Genomic DNA, 10327 nt, shown 5'->3' on the forward strand with positions numbered 1-10327 from the left:
GGAAACTGTGGTAGAGAAATCAGGGCCCTCCCTGCTTTATCTCAATAGGTTGATACAAGTGTCTTTTGTTCTTGTGAGAAGACCCTTGGTAGACCTGGAGATGGCTTCAGCATAGGGATTAATCATTAGAAAGACCAAACCTTGGTTAGAAGCTTGGCACTTTCAGCCTCACCCACCAACCTCCAGGGAGAGGAAAGGGGCTGGAGATTGAATTAACGACCAAGAGCCAATGATTTAATCAAGAATGGCTAATGAAACATCTATAGAAATCCCTAAATGACACAGTTCAGGGAGCTTCCAGATTGGTGAACACATTGAGGTTGTGGGAGGGTGGTGCACTTGGAAAAGGCATGGGGGCTCTCTGTATCACCACCTCCCATACCTTGCCCTATGCTTCTCTTCCATGTAGCAGTATCCTTTGTACTAAACCAACAAACATAAATAAAACATTTTTCTGGGCTCTGCAAGTCATTCTATCAAATTATTGAAGTTGAGGAAGAGTTCGTAGGAACTCCCAATATGTAGCTGGTCACAAGTGTGGAAGGCTGAAGACTTGCAATTGTATCTGAAGGGTGGGGAAGTCTTTTGGACTGAACCTTTAATCTGTGGAATATATGCTAACTCCAGATAGTTCATGTCAGAATTGAATTGAATTGATGGACACTCGGATGTTGTCAGAGAGTTGGAAAAATGGCATTAGAAAAGATACCACCTACTCTGCAACTGATTAGGTAGACAAACTCAAGAAGTAGAAGGTCACCTGTGCTCACAACATCCTAAGTCATCTTTCTCTTTCCTGAAATCAGCCTACCACCAGTCTAGGTGTATGCATGTGTCCATATATGGGGGGTGTGGCATGCAGCACACCTGCCTCTACCTCTGCAATACTACTCTCCTCCCTGTATAGTTCCTTTCTTGATTTCATTTCATCTTACAAGTGACTGAATTACACCACAGATTGAATTTCCAATCACATAGGGTGTCTACTTTTAAAATCATCACACTGAGCAGAATAGGATCCTGAAAGTTGGAATCGAAATATATGAGAAAATCCTGTTGGAGCTGGGGACATTTGAGCCCCTAAATTCTGATGCCTCTTCTTTGCCAGTACAAGTGGCTTTTCCACCCCCATCTGAATGGATTAGCCCTGCTCATTGACTGAAGAAACTGTGATGATTTCTCCTGATCAGTTATTCGAAAAACAATGTTTATTCTCCTCAGGACCCACCCTGACCTTCCCATTTTGCTTCTAGCCTACAATCAATTTTGAATCCCAGCAGGTCCCTAAACATGAGTTACAAAGTATGGCACATGAGGAGGGATACTACAAATAATTGAGTTGTCTAACTTATACAGTAAAAATCTGGGGAATCCATGTGGAAATGGATAATAATAATAATAATAGAAGGAACATCAAGCTGGATCAAGCTGAATTTATTGCTATAGGCCTAGAAAACAGATGTTGCATTTGATGTTGCAGCTGACAAAAGTAGAAATAACTGTAACTGGCTGGTTAGCTGAAGCATGTACCAAGTTTGCTCACAGTGGGTGAATTAGAAAAGCCTAATCTGTGTCAGTTTAATGTAGAGGAGGGGATTTAAAGGAGATCACATGTTAGAGTGGATTTGTCATGTAATACCTACTCACCCACTCAGGATGATCCCAAGGGCACACCTTTCATCATAACTATAAGAAATGGATTTGTGAGGAGAGGCCTGACATCCTTAATAACTCTATGATTGTTCTTTGCTGTAGGCCAGACCTTATAGTGGAGACTATAACCACCGAATTGGGAAATGCAAGGGCAATGGGAGCAACTAGATCCCAGAGAGGCAAGGACCAAGTAGCAGCACTCAACTGACAAAGGCAAGGCAAACATGGCTACTACAATGAACAGTAGGGTTGAAACAGTAACTGAAATAGTTTGACTCTTGCAGACATATGGCATTGACTGGTTGACTGTGTATTCCTAAAAGTGGAATAGATAGAGGTCTACTAGATTATTACTGATCTGTCAGCAAAAGGTTCCATGTCACGTGAACAAAAGTCTAACTTGAATCATAAAAACTGAGAGTCCTTAATCAATTCCCATACTTGAGCCAGTTTACAGACTTGGAGCCCAGGAAGGCTGGATCCCATTTAGATAACACACTAGTAAACTGCCAACAATTTATAGTGTTAACTTTTCCCCCAGCCTTTCCCCAAAGAATGGTATGGCCTTTTACTAGAGGGTTTTATAGATTAGGGAAAAAATAATGAGATCTTTGGGGCACTACTGGACATGGACCCTGAACTGAAACCAATTCCAGAAGACTCAAAAGGTCACTATGGCCCACCAGGCAGAAGAGGAGCTAATGGAAGTCAGGTGATCAATGGAGTTTGCTATTAACTGAATGTCTGTGTCCCTTAAAACTTCATATGTTGAAATCCTAAGCTGTAAGAGATGATATTAAGAAATGGGGCTCTGGGGAGGAGATTAGGTTGTGATGGTAGAATCCTCATTAAGGGATTAGTGCCCTTGTGAAAGAACTCAATTTACCCTTCTGCCATATGAGAGCAGAGAGAAGTCAGCAGTCTCTAATAAGAAAGATCAAGTCCTCGCCAGACCTAACTATGCTGGCACCCTAATCTCTGACTTCCCAGTCTCCAAGACTGTGAAAAATAATTTCTGTTGTTTATAAGCCACTCAATCTAAGATATTTTGTATGTGTCCTCCAACATGCATGTATTGGAAATTTAATCCCAAATAAAACACTGTTGAGAGATGAGATTTTTAATAAGTGATTAGGTCATAAGGCCTATCTTCATTAATCTTGAGTTCAGCCCCCTCTCTTCCTCCCTTTCAACCATGTGACAACTTCTTTTATGTTATGACACTGCAAGAAGGCCCTCACCAGATGCAGACCCTCAAGTTTGGACTTCCCAGCCTCCAAATTGTGAGCCAAATTAATTTCCTTTCATTATAAATAACCCAGTCTAAGGAATATCAGCAAAAAATGAATTAAAATGCAGCCCCAACAAAGAGAGCATTATAGCTCTAGTCCATCTCAGAGCGGGCACCCATTCTGCGGTTATTTCCCCAACTCCAGAATACACTCCATTGGTTGGCAAAATCTCTGCTTTGGTTCCCTGGTCTGTGGAGTGAAGGCCACTAAGGTGGGAAAGGCTAAGTGGAAGTCATTTGAACTGCTTTGTCCTATGAAAAACGCAATTCCTAGTGGGATAGCAGAGATTAGTGCCACCATTAAGGACTCAACAGGTGCAAGGGTGGTGATTTCCGCATCCTCATTTAACTCACCTTTGTGGCCCTTGAAGAAGATAATGGATCTCAGAGAATGGCTGTGGATTATCATAATCTTAACCAAGTTGTGATTCCAATTGCAGCTGCTGTGCCAGAAGTAGTTTTGTTGCTTGAGAACATTAACACAACCTCTGGTAGCTGGTACGTAGCTATTGAACTTTTAAGTGCTTCTTTTCTCCATGCTTAGAAAAAGACTACCTGAAGCAGTTTTATTTCACTCAGCAAAGCCAGCAATATACCTCCACTCACTTACCTTAGTGGCACATGAAATCTCCAGCTCTATGTCATAATTTAGTTCACAGGGACCTTGAAGTCCTTTCTCTTCCACAAGATATCCTACATTACATTAATGACATTATGTTGACTGGATCTAGTAAACAATAAGTAGCAATTATCCTAGATTTATTGATAAGACGTTGACATGTCATAGGGTATAAAGTAAATCTGACAAAAACTCAGAGACCTTCCACATTAGTACATTAGTGAAATTTCTAGGGGTCTATTAGTATAGAGCATGACAAGATATCCCTTCTAAAGTAAAGGATAAGTTGTTGTATCAACAGGGCTTACAACCAAAAATGAGGCCCAATACTTAGAGGGCTTCTTTGGATTTGAATGGCAGAATTTTCCTCATTTGGGAGTGTTACTCCAGACCATTTACCAAGTGACCTGAAAAACTGATAGTTTCTGAGGGAGGCCCATAGCAGGAGAAAGCTCCACAACAGTTTCAGGCTGCTGTACAGGTTACTCTGCCACTTGGATCATGTGATCCATCAGGACCGAGGTGCTACAAGTGTCAGCTGCAGATAAGAATGCAGTTTGGAGCCCCTAGGAGTGAATTACAGTACATACCCTTGGAATTTTTAGCAAAGTATTGCTACTCTCTGCAGATAACTATTCATTTTTGGAAAGGGCTTCAATAGCGACTGAACACTTAACCATGGACCACTGAGCTACCGCAACCTGAGTTGCTCATCATGAACTAGGTGTTTTCTGACCCACCAAGTCATAAAGGTGAATGTGCACATCATCAAATGGAAGTGATATGTATGTGATCAACCCTGAGCTCTGAAGATACAAATTAGATATGTGAAGAAGTCACTCAAACACCCATTGTACCAACTCCTGCTACACTCCCTTTTCTCTGCCAGCCTAAACCTTTGGCCTTGTGGAGTGTTCCCTACAACCAGTTGACAGGAAGAGCAAACTCAGGTCTGATTTATAAAGTACTATGTGCAGCCATGACTCAAAAGTGGATAGCTGTAACACTACAGCCCCTACTGCAACGTTGTTGAAGGACAATCAATTTAATCTGTTTTGCATTACTGTAATGAAATAGCTGAGGCAGACTACTTAAAGAAAAGAGGTTTATGTTGGCACACGGTTATAGAGGTCCATGGTCAAGAGACTGCTCTAGTGATCATGACCTTTGCTGGCAGTCTCGAGGTGGTTCAGGGTATCAAATGACAAAACAAGGAATGTGCATATATATGTGTGTCTCCTCTGGTCAGTGTCTCTGTCTCACTCTTAAAAGGCAAAAGTATTCAATCATGGGGCCTCCACCTTTGATGACCTTATCTAATCCTAATCACTTCTCAAAAGTCCCACTTTTAAACCCCATAGTCAGATTAAATTTCTACCCTCTTTTTTTTTTTTTTTTTTTTTTTGTGGTGCCAGAGATTGAACCCAGGGCCTTGTGCTTGTGAGGCAAGCACTCTACCAACTTGGCTACATTCCCAGCCCTAAATTTCTACCCTCTTAATACCTCAAAATGGGGATGAAATTTCAGCATGGGAAGCCTACAGGATGCACTCAGTGGTGAGGAGAAATTCTCTTAGAGGGTGAAATTTCAAGCAGTGCCCATGGTTATTGACTTTGGATGGAGAATTGGCCTGATGTGTGATTGCATACCAATCTATGAGCTGTGGTCAGTGGTTTGGCTGAATGGTCAGGGATTTGGAAGGTATATGATTACAAATTTGATGACAAGGAAATTTGGGGAAAAGGTCTATAGATTGATCTTTGTGAATAGGCAAAAAAAGTGAAAATATTTGTGTCCTTTGTGAGAAGATTAATAATCAAGTGAATAAGATAACTTACTTTGTAGATAGCAGTCAGCCTCCTTCCTTAGTCACCCCAGTCATCACCCAGTGGTTCATGGCAAAGTGGCTGTGGTGAAAAGGATGAGATTATGCTTGGGCTCAGCAACATGGACTTATGTTTACCCAATTTGCAATTAGCAGAGTGACCAATATGCCAGTAGCAGAGACCAACATTGATTTGCCACCATTCCCTGGGGCAATCAGCCAGCTACATAGTGGCAGATTGTTTACACTCTACTGTGGCCATCATGTGTTTCATTGGAATAGACAGTCTCAGTACAGATTTGCCTTCCCTGCACAAAATACTTCTGCCAAAACTACTACACATCAATTTACAGAATGCTTTATCTACTCAAGGTATTCCACACAGCATGGCTTCTGATCAAGGGGCTCATGTCACAGCCAACAATCACTGGTCTTATCATGTTCCCCAACATCCTGAAGTAGCTGACTTCAAAAATGGTTGCATAGTCATTTGAAAACTCAGTTATAGCACAAGTTAGGAGGTAATATCTTGTGAGGCTGGGGCAACGTTCTTTAGGAGGCTGTACATACTTTGAATCAGCATCCAGTGTATAATGCTATTTTTCTCATAGCCAGGATTCATGGGTCCAGGAATCAAGGAATGAGAATGGAAGTGGCACTACTTATTGTTACCCTTAGTGATCCACCATAAACATGTTTGCTTCCTGCCCCTGTGACTGCATACCCTGCTGGCTTAGGGATTCCAAAAATAGGAATGCTTCTACCAGTAAACTTAAGATTACCACCTGCCACTTTGAGCTCCTCATGCTTCTGAAGCAAATAAGAGAAAAGAGGTAAATAAGAGAATTATATTGCTAAATGGAGCAATTGATCTTGTCTACTAAGGGGAAATTGAACTATTACTCCATAATGGAGATAAGCCAGAGTATGTCTGGAAAACAGACCGAAACAGACACCCTTATAGTGTCTCTTAGTATTGATTGAAGTAAATGGAAAACTACAACAGTCCAATATAGGCAGAGCTGAACAGAAACCATTTGGGTTACTTCACCAAGTAAAGAATCATGACCAGCTGAGGTGGTTGCTAAAGGCAGAAGGATTAAGGAACGGGCAGTGGAAGAGGCAGTTATAAAGGTTACAACCATGTGTCCAGTTACAAAAATGAGTACATCTATGTATTTCCTTCTCATTTTGTTATGAATGTGTGTGTGTACCAAATATTTTGGTTTTCTTTCTTTTCATATCTCCTTATCACAATCGCTGCCTGTATATCGTTCTATTTAAGTATTGTTATGTTTACGCCACAGTATTTAAGTTATGTGATATTAAGGAGAAGAGTAAACATCACTAGGGACTTTATATCTTCCTAGGAAAGGTTAGTGTGTTTTCAGTTATACAAAGGATAGTTGTGTCATGTCAAATGGAATTATGACCTTGTAATTGTAATTACTTGGAGATTGGTATTGTTTAAGGAGATGATTATGGATGCCAGGTTGACAAAGGGTGGGCTTATGATGGTTAATTTTGTGTATCAATTTAACTGAGCCATAAGATGCCTATATATTTGATCAAACATTATTTGGGGTGTTTCTGTGAAAGTGTTTTGAATGAAATTAAGATTTAAAGGGCTGAGAATAGAGCTTGATGATTGAGTGCTTGCCTAGCATGTATGAGGTCCTGGGTTTGACCCCCAGTGCCATGCATGCAAAAGAGAGAAATAGAGAAAGGGAGGGAGATTTAAACTGGTAGATGAAATAAAGCATATTGTCCTCCATAATGAGTGTAGAACTCATTCAATCCACTGAAGTTCAGAATTGCAAAAAAGACTGACCCTACTGCCTGATGGCCTTCGAAATGAGACATTGACAATTCTTGATTCCATAGCAGACTTTGACCGTCCAACTCAAACTGGAACTGAAGCATCAGTTCTGCAGATTTTGGGCTTGCCAGCCCTTATAAATCACATGTGCCAATCATGTATATTTGTGTGTGTTTTTCTCCTCTTGGTTCTATTTCTCTGGAGAAAACAGAAGCACGCTAAGTCTTACTAAGTATTTCATGAAAACGGTGTCGTATTTTAAAATTTCAAATCCCAATTATTCATTGCTGGTATATAGGAAAACATTGACTTTTTAACATTAACCTTAAATCTTGCAACTTTGCTATAATTACTTACTAGGTTTTTTGTTGTTGGTTATTTGGGATTCTCTGTATACACAATCATGTTATGCGGGAACAATCATGTTACGTGTAAACAAAGGCAGTTTGGCTACCTACTATCGCTCAATGATGTTCACACAATGATGAAATCACCTAATGCATTTCTCAGAAAGTATCTCTGTTCTTAAACATCACATGCATGTGCATTTCTGCATTGATTTTTAATTCTTTGGTATATTTTAGAGATAATTCCACATTAGCACATATACAGCAGAAACTCTAGATGTTTATTCTTTTTAATAACTGCATAGTAATCCACCATATGTATAACTATATTATAACTTATTTAATAGTTTTGTGCTGATGGGCATTTAATCTCTTTTATATTTGCTATTAGAGAAAATACTGCAATGAATTCTTAATCACAGGTCATTTCAACATGTAGGAGTGTAAGATACATTCTTAGAAATAGAGTTTCTGAGTAAAAAAATGTTTATTTGCAATTTTAATAGATATTGCCAGATTGTTCTTCACAGGGTTATTGTCAATTTATACTTACATAGTAAAATATGATAATGCCTATTTTCCTGCTACCTCACCAATTCGAGTATGTTACATGACTTTTGGTATTTTCTAATATGATAGGTAAAAATTATATTTTATTATAGTTTCATTGTAGTTTTCTTATTTTGAAAGTGGTTGGGCACTTTATTATGTATTTGTTTCCTTTCTGTGAACCTTTGATATTCTTTGTCCATTTTGCTAACAGGTTGCTGATGTTTTTGATGGTTTGCAGGTACTTTTTATGTATTAAAGAAATTAGCCCATTGTCTGTGGTATAAGTCGCAATTTTTCAAGGAGATTGCTATTTGTTGTTTTTAGTTGAGGTACTTTTGCCACCTTTAAATTTTTTATGTATTTAAGCCATCAATTTTCTCTTTTATAGCTTCTGGGTATTGCTATGGAATGTATCAGGATTACTTTAAAAGCACTGATACTTTATTTTTTCCCATTTACTCTTTAACCTATCTGGAACTTATTTTGATGCAAATTATGAATTGTTAATTGGGATCCAACTTTATTTTCTCCAGATTCCTATCCAGTTGTGCCAACAACCCATACGAATTTTTACTGTTTTAATCAAAAATAATTTGGACTTTATCAAATGCCTTTATAACATTTATGTGGGTAATATATTTTTCTTTTTATACTAATATAATTATATCCTTACATTTCTGAAAATGGCATGTTATTTTCATATTATAATAATTTTTAATTATTTTACTTAATATTGATATTCATGAATAAGAATTTCCATGGTCAGTATGTGTTTAATGCACATGTTTAGTGAGATTTTGGTATCAGTGTTATGCTCACTTCATAAATAGAATTTGGAATGTTTTCTTTTTTCCATGCTCAAGACAGAATCAATAGTAAAAGACTTTCTCTGTTCCTGTGGAATAATTTGGGCCTGGTACTTTTGTGGATTTAGGTGTGGGAAAATACAGTTCTCTTACATTATAAATTTCTTCTGTGATCATTGGTCTACTTAGAATTTCTACCTCTGGAATGTTTTGGCAAGTTATATTTTCTTGGCATTTTATCTATTTCACTCAGGTTTTCAAATCTATTACACAGAGTTGAGTCAAATATCTCATACGATCTTTTAATTTTTTCTTTATCTGTGGTTATTTCCTCCCTTATTGTTTTGCATTTTGATTGCACTTCTTTGTTTCCTGATTAGGTCAGCCAACCATCCTATTGTAGCCATCTCTTTTTTTCAAATCTTTTACTTGGTAATGTCCTGTTTCTATTTTCTAAGTTATTAATTTCTTCTTTTTTCCTTACAAATTCCTTTGTTTGGTTTACTTTCCTAATTTCTTCTCAATTTTTGAAGTGGACATTTAATTTACTTCTATTTGTATTATCTTTTTGAGCACTGCCTTACATATATTCCACAGATACTATTATGCAGTATTTTATCTTTTCTTCCTCTTTGAAATATTCAGTAATTTCGATTTTGAGACAATTAAGCAGAGAATTTTTTTATTATTTATTTTTTATTTTTTACAGACTGCATTTTGATTCATTGTACACAAATGGGGTACATCATTTCGTTTCTATGGTTGTGCACGATTCATACCATCCGTATAATCATACATGTACATAGGGTAATGATGTCCTTCTCATTCCACCATTTTTCATACCCCCGCTCCCTCCCATTTCCCTCTACATAATGTAAAGTTGGAGGATTTTTTCAATGCACTTTTAAAAAATATTTCTTTTTAGTTGTAGGTGGTCACAATACCTTTATTTTATTTCTATGTGGTGCTGAGGTGACCGCTCTACCCCTGAGTCATAACCCCAGCCCTCAATGCACGTTTGTTGCAATTTGAAAATGCTGTACCATTTTCTACGGCTCTTACTTCCCCGCCCTTTATCCAACCACAGCCCGGGTCCGCTTCTTTGCCTCAGGTCCTCTGAAGATTGAAGGTCAGGACCCAGGTTTCTCACCCTGCAGTCCAGGCCAGAGATGGGGCTTCGCTGACTGAGCGAGGGACAGCGATGGGGACACTCGGGGCCGAAGGGGGCTGAGCAGCGGGCACAACCCCGCGGATAAGCCGCTGGCCCCCAGGAGCCCGGAAGCGGGGACCGCAGCCCTCCGGCTCGTAGGACCAAACCTTCACTCGGGGTTTTAGCGGTGACGCCCCCTTCCGAATGCCCGGCTAGGATTGGTCTGTTTCTCGGTTTGGACCTGGACGGTGGCCAGAGGAGGACA

This window comes from Sciurus carolinensis, chromosome 9 (genome assembly GCF_902686445.1).
Source record: "Sciurus carolinensis chromosome 9, mSciCar1.2, whole genome shotgun sequence".
In the NCBI taxonomy this organism is placed as follows: Eukaryota; Metazoa; Chordata; class Mammalia; order Rodentia; family Sciuridae; genus Sciurus; species Sciurus carolinensis.